The following is a 16,414-nucleotide window of genomic DNA, read 5'->3' on the forward strand; positions in this document are numbered from 1 at the left end:
AAGTCTTAGATTTAACACATACATGAAATATAAAAGTAATATTGAACTACAAACTAGAAAGTAAACTAACTAATAAAGATCTTAAGTTGTAGAACATAGTTCTTAGTTAGATCTTGAAGATCCAAGACCCAAAAGTCTAGATCTAAAGTTATTAAGTTAAATCTTGTCATACCCCGTACTAATCCGTCTGGACGAAGTCACCAACATCTGCTTCCATTGCGATGATCGACTCCAAATAATGTCTTTACAATGAGAAAATGCACAGCGGAAGATTTCTTTCATACCTGAGAATAAACATTCTTTCAAGTGTCAACCAAAAGGTTGGTGAGTTCATAGGTTTATCATAAAACAATAAAATTCATCATTTTGATAGACCACAAGATTTAAATGCTGCATGGTACAAATGGGCCCGAATCCTATACCCACCTGTAATGTACATGCGATATCTTTTAAATACAGTACACCTTTCTCTTGTACAAAATCATCTTTCATAAATCTTAGTAACTGTACACATATCTTGTGCACAAAAATAACATACACATAACATGTGTATAAAATTATTCTCTCGATACATAACATTCACATCAATTGGTGGCAATTATCATGTCCACATAATTCAATGGTGGCAATTATCATGTCTACATAATTCAATGGTGGCAATTATCATGTCCACATAATTCAATGGTGGCAATTATCATGTCCACATAATTCAATAATAATCCGCAAAACTTCTGTCTGCATAATAATTCATTCGATGAATGTTTTTCTTGTGTCTATCTCGTCAAACATTTATAAAAGCATTTCATGTATTCACAGTTCAAAATATATTTTAAAAGCATTTCATAAAGCAGTTATAAAAACAACGCATGTATTCTCAGTCCCAAAAATGTAAAGAGTAAAAGAGAATCAAATGAACTCACCATACTGTATTTTGTAGTAAAAATACATAGGACGACATTGAACAAGTATAGGGTTGGCCTCGGATTCACGAACCTATATCATTTGTATATTTGTTAAAATATATAACCGAAATCGAACAAGTTTATATATTATATCTTAAATTATATACTATATTTATTTAGTTTGTGTATATTTTCAAAATGTCTAATATTTATATAGTTATATAAATATATATTTGATTGGTATTTTACCTAACTTGTTATATATATATTCATATAATTTTTGTTAATATGTTTAAAACATACTTATAACCTTAATAATATTCTTAAAACTTTTATTTTCATAAACGTAATTATTTTCAATAATAAGATTATATGTGATACTGATAATAATAATGATGATAGTTTTATTAATAAATCTCATAATAGCGATAATATCAGTAGTTTTTAATAATCTAATAACTTAATAATAATGATAATGAAACTTATACTTTTTGATAATAATACTAACATAATGGTTTTAATCATAATGGTACTACTAATATCAACCTCAATGATAATACTAATAATGGTAACAATACTGAATAATAATAACTATAAAGATAATAATGTTACGGGTAATGATAGTTATGATATTCTCTTTAGTGCTTACATAATAATATTACTCGTAATAATATAAATAATAATACTTATAAATGTAACTATGATAATAATAATAATAATAACAATAATTATAATGATAATGATAATAATAATCATAATGATAATAATGATTATAATTATGATAATAATAATAATAACAATAATAATACTAATAATAATAACACTAACACTAACACTAACAATAATTATAATTATAATACTTAATAATAACAATGATATTAATAATAATGCATTTTAAGAATGAAACTACCTTTAAAACTAGCTCGTAAAAATAATTGTCCAGAACGTGACTCGAACCCGCGACCTCCCGCTTATACGCAAAATACTTTCAATCCTCCCTCCACCTTAGCTTTTCTGTTAATTTTCCCAACCTAAATCTATATAACCCATCTCTATTACTCAGCCCAAATTGAAAGTCCAACAACCAAATACTTTGACCCAACAACGAATAGCCCAATTCGATAATTTAATTTAAGAAAAGCCCGGTTAAATTATGGAAGCCCAATAGCAGTTTGTTGTTTAATTAAAAAAAATTATTCTTTGCAGTAAGCTAGGATTGAACTCGCGACCTTTCGTTCAATAACCCCTCATCCAAACCATCGCTCCATCTGTTTCAATCTGATTACTCTAATACTTTAAAACCTTTTAACCAAACTATGCCTGTTATCTTCTCCTTTAATCTTACAGATCCCAAATAACATCTTCAACACTTATCATCCCATCATATATTATCATCATAATTGTTGTTATTCTTCTTCATAAACACCCTCGTCTCTTATCACCATCATCATCATCATCATCATCATCATCATCATCATCATCATCATCATCATCATCTTCGCCCTACATAATTCATCGTCATTAATATCATAACCATCATCATCATCATACCCATTTCATCATAACATCATAACCTAAATTATTGATCATCATCATCATTTATCTATTTCCTTTAATCATAATCGACCAACCAAGAAAGACTAAAACATAGGGCCCAATTATTACATCGGCCTAACTGAAATTGAAACATGGCTCAATAGATGAAATTGTCATTCCAAAAAAAATATTTCAGTTTCTGTTTTTGATTCAAAGTCCCACTCTATCACTTTTCCTATATTATTTTTATATGTTTTCTTGGCAACATGTATCCACTTTATTATGTCAAGTGGGTTAGAAATTGATTGCCATTACATAAAAAAAATACACGTCGATTGTTTAGTGAATCATGCAGCGATTTTTTCTTTTAATATCAAATGATTTTATCCCACTATAGACTCAAGTGGGGCATCTTATGTCGACCAAGAAAGAAACAAGTGATAAATTGATTGATTCCACTACCTTGTTTCAAATAATATGTTGAATTTGCTCTCTTGCATTTCTAACAGCTCGACAAAGATAAGAAAAAAAATATAATCGAGCTTTAATAGTATTATTATGGGTGATGAATCGTAATACCTCTTGTCGGCCACAAGTAGAAAGGAACAAAAGTGATACACCATAATGGTATCCTTTATCAACCTTAATATCTATATCTATCCTTAAAAAAAATAAACGAATAATGTTATAGGCTTGCAAGTGGTTTTGTTCAAACAAAGGTTTTAGAGAGAGTGATGAGAGAGAGGTGGATGATTTAAGGTGATTGTTGATGGTGGAACCAATGTGGTGGAAGGTTGAGGGTGTTCACGAAAGAAAGGTAGAAATATATGGGTTTGGTGATGGTCCTCGTCCGAAACTGGAAGAAATGGCAATGGCTGCAGGTTGTAATCGAATAACAGATGTTGATGGGGTTTGAGTTATACGATAGTAATAAAAATGGTGATGGGTGGTATAAAAATCAAAAGTAGGAGAATTATTTATGTCAAGTAGAGAATAAGGAAATGGATTCGGTTGTGGAGTCGTTGAACAATCATGGGTTGGTTTGTTGGAGAAGCTCTATGAATGAATAATAATTAAAGGACCATGGTACAAGTCATAAGGTAAAGGGTTAATCAAGAAGGTGTTGGTTCGAGGTGATTTTTCTTTTAAAATTTCTGTTTTTCATTATGTGAATTGCAGAAGTGGATATTTACAATAAGATATGGAACGATTTCAACAGTACTAAGATTTGATTGCAATTGTTTTGTAGCTGAGATTCGTCGACAGGATTCAATCAGGAGAAGAAAATAAAATAAAATACAAGGAATGGTGATCTGCAATTGATTCTTGTTGTACTATGAATTGAGATAGTTTGATACAGCTTGCAGATAAAAACAACGATCAATTACAGTGTGAAAATGATAGGAAACTGAATATGTAAAATATCTGTATTTATATGTCTATACTGTATTTATACATTTATATATCTGTATTCATGTATTCATCTATATATATATACATATTTGTAACTTGTATATGTATATGTATTTATATATATCTGTATTTGTATAACTATATATATAAGTATATATTAAATATATAAAGAAACATAATAATATTAATTATACACATATTAATATTAAATATTAATTTTTAATAATAATAAAGAAACTAATAATAATTATAATAATAATAATAATAACAATAATAATATTAATAATATTAATTATAATATCATTACTTATACATATCAAATTATATATATATATATATATATATATACATTTATATTTTTTTAATAGTTACTTAATTCTTCTATTCATTATTTTACACGTTTAATTCAAATGTTTATTTCTAATACTTAAATAATATTTTATTTCGAATTATATTTCCAATATATATATATATATATCTATTTAAAATATGTTGTTCGTGAATCGTCGGGAATGGTTAAAGGTCAAATGAATATATGAACATCGTTCCAAAATTTTCTAGACTCAACATTACATACTTTTCTTATCGTATCGAAATCATATAAAGATTAAGTTTAAATTTAGTCGGAAATTCCCGGGTCGTCACAGTACCTACCCGTTAAAGAAATTTCGTCCCGAAATTTGAGTGAGGTGGTAATGGTTAACAATAAAAATGTTTTCATGACGAATATGAGTTGATAAATAGAGTTTTATCATCATTGAGTAATATGGATAAAATTATTAGATTAATCGAATCGTATGAATGAAGCTCTCATAAAAGATCAAGATGAAGAAATGGAGATTTTTCATAACTTTTGACGTAGTCGCGATTGAATTCCGGAATTCAAGAAAATCTTCGAAATCTGAGAGATTTGATTCTTCGGCGAATAAGAAGATTAAGATCTCTGTAATTAAATACGGTGATCTGCCTCGATTACTCTTTATGATATTTCCATTATAAATTAAACTCTTCCGTTCCACTATTCTCACCATTCCTATACTTTCCTTCTTGTTTCATACATCTAAAAGATTCTGAAAATGCTTAATCCAATTCTGATCCTTGTCCTCATCCTTACTATCGTAACAATCATTCTCCTTTTCCAACTTCCACCAAAGGAATCTGCTTTCTTCTACTTCGCCCTTTGGATTATAATGTTTTTAATTCTCCCGTGTCTTTATGTTGCGATAAACATTGATATACACGGTTTGTAATTTATGCGTTGTTATCGGGCTTTATATTCTCCCTTATATTTCGGAGTCCCTGCTTCCGTCTTCTATAATCATTGTCATTCACAGTTAATGCTCTCTCCTATTTTGCTGCGATTTATACTCCAATTTTCTATTTCTTTTGGAGCTTTGTCCCTTCATTTCTTCTTTTTACGATTGAACATCTCTGGTAATGGTCCAGAATTCGTAGATATGGAGTTTTGAATGAATTTAATGTTCTAAACAAGAAAGAATGTTATAGCACGATTTAATTTGTCAAATTACCAGAATCACTGAGAATAGAACTATCAAGAATATACTTTCTTGATATGTTCAGAAGTTAAGCAGAATGAAAGAGTTATGTAGCATGGCACATGATGACGTTATGATCTGTGAATCATCATGTCCCAATAGAAACTCAACATGACTTATTGTAATATAATCACGTTGATCAAGTGTCATTATATTATATTAACTCATGCATCTGTTCCCAACACTACTTGAAAACATTCATATTTTAAGCTCGAAAGTTTACAGAATATAGAGACTAACAGTTTCTATATGATGTAACACTGATAGCACGAAGAGATTAATGATTTCAGATAATAATAGTTATGAAAATATCTTCAGAAATATGGAAAATATTTATAATGAAAGATACGATAATATCTTTGAATATATAAGATCAGAGGATGATGGAGACTATTGTCCGCAAGGGTTTAGAGTAAGGAGCAAGATATTTGCTAAAGACTTCAGCAGGCATTGAATCATTTGGATTCTTTGAAGTCAAACTTAGTCTTTGTGATTTGTCTACGGCTTCCTTCATAGTTTCGCATAATCCGTTTTTCGGTACTAAATTTTCTATTGAACATTTCCAACACTTCATTCTTTATCATCAAATTTTCGACGGTTAAGGTCGTGTACAGTTTTTTTTTTTTTTTTTGCTGCTTCATTCAGCTTCTTCAGCATTCCGAGTATTGATTCGTAGACTGGGTGCTTTTCAAAATTTCATAATGGAAGGTCATAATTCTAAGAGATAAAGGTTATATGTATACATATAACTATTGATGTAGAAACGCTGCGATATTCAAAATACTGATTGCTAATTCTCGGCAATTGATATGGTAATTCTCGTTACAAGATACGGATTAGTATATGATAGGGTTTTGATGAGTATAATGGGTTTTTTTTTTCTTTTCAAAAAGTCAAAGATCAATGAATTTGTTGGTAAGTTTACTGCTAATGTGACGGAATATAAAAGGTTTTCCCGATAACAATAACAATGGCAAACGTATATATATCAAAGTTATAATAAGGTGGATTGGAATGAAAAGTCAGAATTGACTTGTCGAATCTGTGATAAAATTGACTAATTTGAAGAGGAACTGTAAAGTTATTTTCGGTAATAACAATGCCGAAGAAGCTAGCACAGATATGTGTTAAACGTTTACTCAGGTTCTGGGTGTTTTTAGGTGCATAACAATATGCATAAATCTTTTCTTCTGTAGATAAAGTGCGGTTGGTTCATCCTCTCGATTAGGGTGTTTTCAAGAATCATGAAAGTTTGAACGCAGATTATAATCGTCAAGATACAAATGAGGTTTAAGATGAAATCAAGTGGAAAACTTGAAGAATTATTTAGTTTCATATGTTATAATTAGTATTTTAATTCATTTTAATTGTCCAATGTTATTAGTCCAAAGTTGATAGTCCACAGTTCACAGTCCAATAATTCATATATAGTTTAATATATAATATTCGAATTAATTAATACGTGTCGTGACCCGTATATGTCTCAGACTCGATCACAACTGAAACTATATATATTATTGTAGAATCAACCTCAACCCTGTATAGAGAACTCAATCATTACTGCATATAGAGTGTCTATGGTTATTCCAAATAATATATATAGATGCGTCGATATGATATGTCAAAACCTTGTATACGTGCCCCGATATTTAAAGTGCGTAAAATAAATAACGGAAATTAAATGACGATAAATAAAGTGCGTAAAGTAAATAACAGAAATTAAATGACGATAAATAAAATTGCGAGAATGTAAATTGCGATAATTAAATCGCGATAAATAAAATGTAATCAGTTAGCTAGGAATAATTAGCTAGGAACAGTTAGCGTGGATTCTTAACAAAATTCCTCATAGTTAATTTGTTTGTTTCTAACAAATTTTATTTTGTCAAATGTTTTCTTCATTATGACACTTGTTGGATTCTGATAAATCAAAATCCAAATATGAAATTGAATGAAAATGGTTATTTTGTGGTGAACGAATACGTATATCGGTGGATGTAAGTAGGATAGTAAATGACTGTTGAATCGGATTTGAAGAATGTACAGTATAACATGTTAATATGAAAGTTAAATATTTTCTCGGGTATTACCTACCCGTTAAAATATTTTCACCATTAACAGTTTGTACAAAAGAATTTCTAATTACAATCTTTATGAAAATATATATACATATATATTTTCTTCAGATGTAAATCGTGAATTTAATGAGTTAATATGATATTAAAATCATCTGATTTACGGCTAGAATTAGAGTACATAATCTCTAAACATTAGAGATTACATAATCACCATGAAGAACGAAGATAATTGATACAGAACGATACGTAGAATGATGATTATACTCGAGGTACAGAATGAGATGTTGAGGCGTGTGACGTTGAAACTTGGGTTGTTGGTGGTAATGCTATTGATGTTAGTGGTACTGTTGGTGCCGGTGATTTTGTTGAAGCTGGTACGTTTTGCACCATATTTTCCAGGGCTACAACTCGGGCGCGAAGCTCGTTGATTTATTATATTATTTCGGGATGATTGTTGGTCGGAATGAGCGAATGAATAACGTTTAGAATTTTAGATAGAATATAATCGTGTCGAGATACTTTGGAGATGAGTGTGAAAATGGTGTTTCGGTCAGGTTCGCAGGTAAATGCTTCAGGTTCTTCACCAAGAGGTGAATTTGGTTGATGGAAAGGGTCGCCTTCTTCTCGTCTCCATGGATTAAGTCGACTACAAACCCATTCTCAATTCATACAGAATAGATGATAGCTAAATGGTTGATCCATTCCAGTTATACTGTTTTCGGAGCTCGAGTAAAAAATCCATGTCGGAATAGGTGTCGGAATAACTATCGGAATAGCTATCGGAATCTGGGGGACTCGAACTGGTTGCAGGATTCATCTCGTACGATTAGATGAAGGATTTTCGATAAGAAATAGATTATAGGATGTAGATTAGTACCCTGCAATACATAATTTACATATGCATATATAATACTAAAACCCCATAAGTTACGGAGGAATCTACGGAATATGTTAGGCAAAGTTTACAGTAACAGATATGCTAATATATGAATTAGCAGATACGCTAAGATATGAATTTTGTCTATACACTATTCATACAGTCAATACAGTAAAACGTGTCTAGACTAAGAATGATAAGCAGGTAATTTCCTATGGATGATAAGCAGGTAATTTTCGACACGAAATTATAAGCAAAACTTTTGACATGCAGACACGGTCAAAGTCCATACTCACTAATGTATCCTAACAACTTATCAGTTAGAAACACTAATGCAGACCTAGTTTGCTAAGACCACCGCTCTGATACCACATGTCATAACCCGTCCTAATCCGTCTGGACGAAGTCACCAACATCTGGTTCCATTGCGATGATCGACTCCAAATAATGTCTTTACAATGAGCAAATACACAGCGGAAGATTTCTTTCATACCTAAGAATAAACATGCTTTCAAGTGTCAACTAAAAGGTTGGTGAGTTCATAGGTTTATCATAAAACAATAAAATTCATCATTTTGATAGACCACAAAATTTAAATGCTGCATGGTACAAATGGGCCCGAATCCTATACCCACCTGTAATGTACATGCGATACCTTTTAAATACAGTACACCTTTCTCGTGTACGAAATCATCTTTCATAAATCTTAGTAACCGTACACATATCTTGTGCACAAAAATAACATACACATAACCTGTGTATAAAATCATTCTCTCGATACATAACATTCACATCAATTGGTGGCAATTATCATGTCCACATAATTCAATGGTGGCAATTATCATGTCAACATAATTCAATGGTGGCAATTATCATGTCCACATAATTCAATGGTGGCAATTATCATGTCCGCAGAATTCAATAATAATCCGCAGAACTTCTGTCTGCATAATAATTCATTCGATAAATGTTTTGCTTGTGTCTATCTCGTCAAACATTTATAAAAGCATTTCATGTATTCGCAGTTCAAAATATATTTCAAAAGCATTTCATAAAGCAGTTGTAAAAACAACGCATGTATTCTCAGTCCCAAAAATTTAAAGAGTAAAAGGGAATCAAATGAACTCACCATACTGTATTTTGTAGTAAAAATACATAGGACGACATTGAACAAGTATAGAGTTGGCCTCGGATTCACGAACCTATATCATTTGTATATTTATTAAAATATATAATCGAAATCGAACAAGTTTATATATTATATCTTAAATTATATACTATATTTATTTAGTTTGTCTATATTTTCAAAATGTCTAATATGTATATAGTTATATAAATATATATTTGATTGGTATTTTACCTAACTTGTTATATATATATTCATATAATTTTTGTTAATATGTTTAAAACATACTTATAACCTTAATAATATTCTTAAAACTTTTATTTTCATAAACGTAATTATTTTCAATAATAAGATTATAGGTGATACTGATAATAATAATGATGATAGTTTTATTAATAAATCTCATAATAGCGATAATATCAGTAGTTTTTAATAATCTAATAACTTAATAATAATGATAATGAAACTTATACTTTTTGATAATAATACTAACATAATGGTTTTAATCATAATGGTACTACTAATATCAACCTCAATGATAATACTAATAATGGTAACAATACTGAATAATAATAACTATAAAGATAATAATGTTACGGGTAATGATAGTTATGATATTGTCTTTAGTGCTTACATAATAATATTACTCGTAATAATATAAATAATAATACTTATAAATGTAACTATGATAATAATAATAATAATAATAATTATTATTATAATGATAATGATAATAATAATCATAATGATAATAATGATTATAATTATGATAATAATAATAATAACAATAACAATAATAATACTAATAATAATAACACTAACAATAACAATAATTATAATACTTAATAATAACAATGATATTAATAATAATGCATTTTAAGAATGAAACTACCTTTAAAACTAGCTCGTAAAAATAATTGCCCAGAACGGGACTCGAACCCGCGACCTCCCGCTTATACGCAAAATACGTTCAATCCTCCCTCCACCTTAGCTTTTCTGTTAATTTTCCCAACCTAAATCTATATAACCCATATCTATTACTCGGCCCAAATTGAAAGTCCAACAACCAAATACTTCGACCCAACAACGAATAGCCCAATTCGATAATTTAATTTAAGAAAAGCCCGGTTAAATTATGGAAGCCCAATAGCAGTTTGTTGTTTAATTAAAAAAATTATTCTTTGCAGCAGGCTAGGATTGAACCCGCGACCTTTCGTTCAATAACCCCTCGTCCAAACCATCGCTCCATCTGTTTCAATCTGATTACTCTAATACTTTAAAACCTTTTAACCCAACTATGCCTGTTATCTTCTCCTTTAATCTGACAGAACCCAAATAACATCTTCAACACTTATCATCCCATCATATATTATCAATATAATTGTTGTTATTCTTCTTCATAAACACCCTCGTCTCTTATCACCATCATCATCATCATCATCATCTTCGCCCTACATCATTCATCGTCATTAATATCATAACCATCATCATCATCATACCCATTTCATCATAACATCATAACCTAAATTATTGATCATCATCATGATTTATCTATTTCCTTTAATCATAATCGGCCAACCAAGAAAGACTTAAACATAGGGCCCAATTATTACATCGGCCTAACTGAAATTGAAACATGGCTCAATAGATGAAATTGTCATTCCAAAAAAATATTTCAGTTTCTGTTTTCGATTCAAAGTCCCACTCTATCACTTTTCCTATATTATTTTTATATGTTTTATTGGCAACATGTATCCACTTTATTATGTCAAGTGGGTTAGAAATTGATTGCCATTACATAAAAAAATACACGTCGATTGTTTAGTGAATCATGCAGTAATTTTTCTTTTAATATCAAATGATTTTATCCCACTATAGACTCAAGTGGGGCATCTTATGTCGACCAAGAAAGAAACAAGTGATAAATTGATTGATTCCACTACCTTGTTTCAAATAATATGTTGAATTTGCTCTCTTGCATTTCTAACAGCTCGACAAAGATAAGAAAAAAAATATAACCGAGCTTTAATAGTATTATTATGGGTGATGAATCGTAATACCTCTTGTCGGCCACAAGTAGAAAGGAACAAAAGTGATACACCATAATGGTATCCTTTATCAACCTTAATTTCTATATCTATCCTTAAAAAAATAAACAAATAATGTTATAGGCTTGCAAGTGGCTTTGTTCAAACAAAGGTTTTAGAGAGAGTGAAGAGAGAGAGGTGGATGATTTAAGGTGATTGTTGATGGTAGAACCAATGTGGTGGAAGATTGAGGGTGTTCACGAAAGAAAGGTAGAAATATATGGGTTTGGTGATGGTCCTCGTCCGAAACTGGAAGAAATGGCAATGGCTGCAGGTTGTAATCGAATAACAGATGTTGATGGGGTTTGAGTTATACGATAGTAATAGAAATGGTGATGGGTGGTATAAAAATCAAAAGTAGGAGAATTATTTATGTCAAGTAGAGAATAAGGAAATGGATTCGGTTGTGGAGTCATTGAACAATCATGGGTTGGTTTGTTGGAGAAGCTCTATGAATGAATAATAATTAAAGGACTATGGTACAAGTCATAAGGTGAAGGGTTCATCAAGAAGGTGTTGGTTTAAGGTGATTTTTCTTTTAAAATTTCTGTTTTTCATTATGTGAATTGCAGAAGTGGATATTTACAATAAGATATGGAACGATTTCAACAGTACTAAGATTTGATTGCAATTGTTTTGTAGCTGAGATTCGTCGACAGAATTCAATCAGGAGAAGAAAATAAAATAAAATACAAGGAATGGTGATCTGCAATTGATTCTTGTTGTACTATGAATTGAGATAGTTTGATACAACTTGCAGATAAAAACAACGATCAATTACAGTGTGAAAATGATAGGAAACTGAATATGTAAAATATCTGTATTTATACGTCTATACTGTATTTATACATTTATATATCTGTATTCACGTATTCATCTATATATATATATATATATATATATATATATATATATATATATATATATATATATATATTTGTAACTTGTATATGTATATGTATTTATATATATCTGTATTTGTATAACTATATATATAAGTATATATTAAATATATAAAGAAACATAATAATATTAATTATACACATATTATTATTAAATATTAATTTTTAATAATAATAAAGAAACTAATAATAATTATAATAATAACAATAACAATAATAATATTAATAATATTAATTATAATATCATTACTTATACATATCAAATTTTATATATATATATATATATATATATATATATATATATATATATATATATATATATATATATACATTTATATTTTTTTAATAGTTACTTAATTCTTCTATTCATTATTTTACATGTTTAATTCAAATGTTTATTTCTAATACTTAAATAATATTTTATATCGAATTATATTTCCAATATATATATATATATATATATATATATATATATATATATATATATATATATATATATATATATATATATATATATATATATATATCTATTTAAAATTTGTTGTTCGTGAATCGTCGAGAATGGTTAAAGGTCAAATGAATATATGAACATCGTTCCAAAATTTTTTAGACACAAGTGTATGAAGTTATAACTAAAAAGTTATACTTCCATGTTCTTGAACTTTTAAAGCTAACTTTTAGTTCCAAGAAGTATGAGATCAAGACTAACTTGTAATACTTGACCATTTAACAACAAACATGAATTTAAATGTACAAGAAATGAAGTAATAAACTAAATAAACAAGTAACAAGTCATGGTTGTTCATACTTTAAAGATTCAAGCCAAAGTCTTGATCTTTAAGAATGTAAACTTTTAAGTTTACAAACATGAATTACAAGTATGGTTTTTGCAACACATGAACTTTAATCTTTACAACAATAAGTGTAGAACATAAACTAGAAAGTTTATGTTCTTGCATGTCTTGTAAGAACAAGTTAATATGAAGAATCAAACTAACAAGTTTGATTCTTAATAATTTGTAAGTAAACAACAAACAATTACAAGTATTTAAGTAACATACATGAACAAGTAATTAAACAACAACCAAGAACAAGTAACAAATCAAGTGAATGATGATGATGAGAGTATGGGTCACGGTTTTGCAAAGGAAAAGAGGAGAGAAAATCTTGGTTACTTACAAGAATTAGAGAGAAAAGATGAGAGAAAATTGCAAGTGAAAGTGTGTGTGTGAAATAAGAGAGAGCAAGATGAGAAGTAATACAAAAAAAATGAATTAAAACTCCCTCTAAAGGCCTCTATGACCGACGGCCTGCACAAAAGGAGAGGGGATGGAGATACATGCTAGTTACTTGCATGTTAAAGTCTTAAAAGTTGGATACAAGAGGTGGTTTCATGGGGATAAGGTGGTAACTAGATTCCTTGCCACTTAACCATCTAGTTTAATCCTAAAATGATACTTACATGGAGTAATGGGCTAACTAGTCCATTTAAGGGTGTAGGGTGGGCTTCCAAGTCCACTAATATTAATGAAAGCCCAAGTTCAAGTGATTAACAAATTAAGTCCAACAAAGCCCAAGTAATTAACTAATGACCTTAGTTAATTAAAATGATTAATAAAACTTAATCATGAATGTAAATAATACTTAAAAATATTATTCGTGTAAGTTTCGTGTGTCACAAAGACGTTTCGGGCATTTAAAGTCAAGTACGGGCAATCATGGTAACAAGTAAATGTAGTAATATACATTCGTTAAATCACAAGTATTAATAATAATTATTAATAAATAAATGTTGGAAAATCCAGGGTCGTTACATAAGTGGTTACCAGGTGGCTCACGGAAAATGGAATAATGTTTTTATATGTTTTCTAGCATGTAATTTTGTGGTCCGAAAAGGAGTTTATATGTTTTCAAACATAAATTTTTATGGTTTAAATTAAATATTGTTTGCAATATTAAACCTATAATTCACTCAACATTTTTGTTGACAGTTACTCGCATGTTTTATTCTCAGGTTAATGATTGATTGCTTCTGGTGTGCTTAGAGAGTCTGCATATTTATGATGGCAGCTTTTGTTAAACATTAAGTTGCATTCTATTTTGATACATTTAATAGTGGATGTTTTTGACTTGTTTTGGTCAACTTTTGGTTAAGTAATAATGTATGGATTTTCTAAACTTACACATTTTAGTAGGTTTCCTTTACAAGAAATCATTTTTAAATAAAGAATACAAGGTTATTTATCAAATTCATATAGAGTTATGATCAAGCTGTGGGACCAACATAACGATGGTCGTCAAGTGTACTTTGACGGGTCGTTTAACGAGGATATATTTAAGACTTGTCGAAAACCGACACCCGAGGCTCAAGATATGACCCAACGAACGTTTTAATTAAACTTATGATTATAACATTTAATTTATGATATAAATAATGATTTACATTATTATTAAAATTACTTATGATATAAAAGTAATTAACTTAATTTGAGACTTATGATATATATATATTTATTATATCATTTATTAATTACTTTATGATTTAATTAAAACATTTAATTAAACTTATGATTAATAATACTTTTATTATTAATGAAAATACTTATGATACTTATGTTATGAGATCCTTATTATAAGACTTATAATAAGGATTAATTATTTATATAGTTATTATAAGGCTTAGTTATTATTTAATTATAATTTAATTATTAAATACTTATGGTTTAATAATTATAATTAAATACTTATGATATGATTAATAATTCATTATTAATTAATGATACTTATGATATGATTAAAAATTTATTATTAATTAATAAAAACTTATGTTATGACTAATATTTAATTAAATAATTAAATACTTATGTTATATTAATTATATTATTTAAACTTATGTTAACTTTATTAATTCAATTTAATTTAATTAGACTTATGTTATGACATGATTATACATATATGAATTTAAACAACATTATAACTTATATTATTAATATAATATACACTTTAAAATTCAATGTTGACTATGTTTGACCAAGGTTGACTTTTGATTTGACTTTCGGTTGACTTTGACTTTCAGTTGACTTTTGTTGACTTTCTAATTGAGGAAACTTTCCTAAGTTAAAAACTTTCTAAAAATTGAAACCTTCTAATTATAGAAACTTTCCTAATATAGTAACCTTCTAAATAAGAAAACTTTCCAAATTAGAAACTTTCCAAAAATAGAAACTTTCCAAAAATAGAAACTTTTCAAAAATGTAAACCTGCTAAAAATAGAAACTTTCTAAAAATAGAAAGTACGTGTTATACGCTGTCCTGATCATACTGAAACATACTGAGTGTTGTTCTATGTTTACTTGCAACAAGTACTATAGCTATCATACTAAGACTTGACCTAAGTTAGTTATTTATACCGATCTGCTTTATTTATAGGTCGGCGTTGTGATCATTCTTGAACACTTAATTCATTTGCGGTTCACATTTTTGTGTGGTTACTTCATTTTCATTAAGTTGAGTTATAGTCGCGTTTTTCATACTATTTAAAGTATTTTTGGGATGTGATTACAAGCATTTTATTTTACGTTTAGACACAAGTGCCAATTAAGTTTAAATTATTTATTATGAGTTGAATGAAAATATTCCCTAGTCTGGTAACTGTAATCACTGGTTTCTACTTCGTTATTATTTGAAGATACACCTGTTCAGTGTATATTGCGTTTGGTAAGGGTATGGAAATGGTTAAGTGGTTACCAGATGACTCATGGATTAATGGAATAATAGTTTAATGTTTTTAACATTTTAAATCTTGTGGTCTAAAGTTTATTCGTTTATTTAAACCTATAATTCACTCAACATTTTTGTTGACAGTTTACTCGCATGTTTTCATAGGTACTTGATTATTTTGGCTTCCGCTATGTTAGAGTGTCTGCATGCATTTGGG

The sequence above is a fragment of the Rutidosis leptorrhynchoides genome, chromosome 2 (assembly GCF_046630445.1).
Source record: "Rutidosis leptorrhynchoides isolate AG116_Rl617_1_P2 chromosome 2, CSIRO_AGI_Rlap_v1, whole genome shotgun sequence".
Classification (NCBI taxonomy): Eukaryota; Viridiplantae; Streptophyta; class Magnoliopsida; order Asterales; family Asteraceae; genus Rutidosis; species Rutidosis leptorrhynchoides.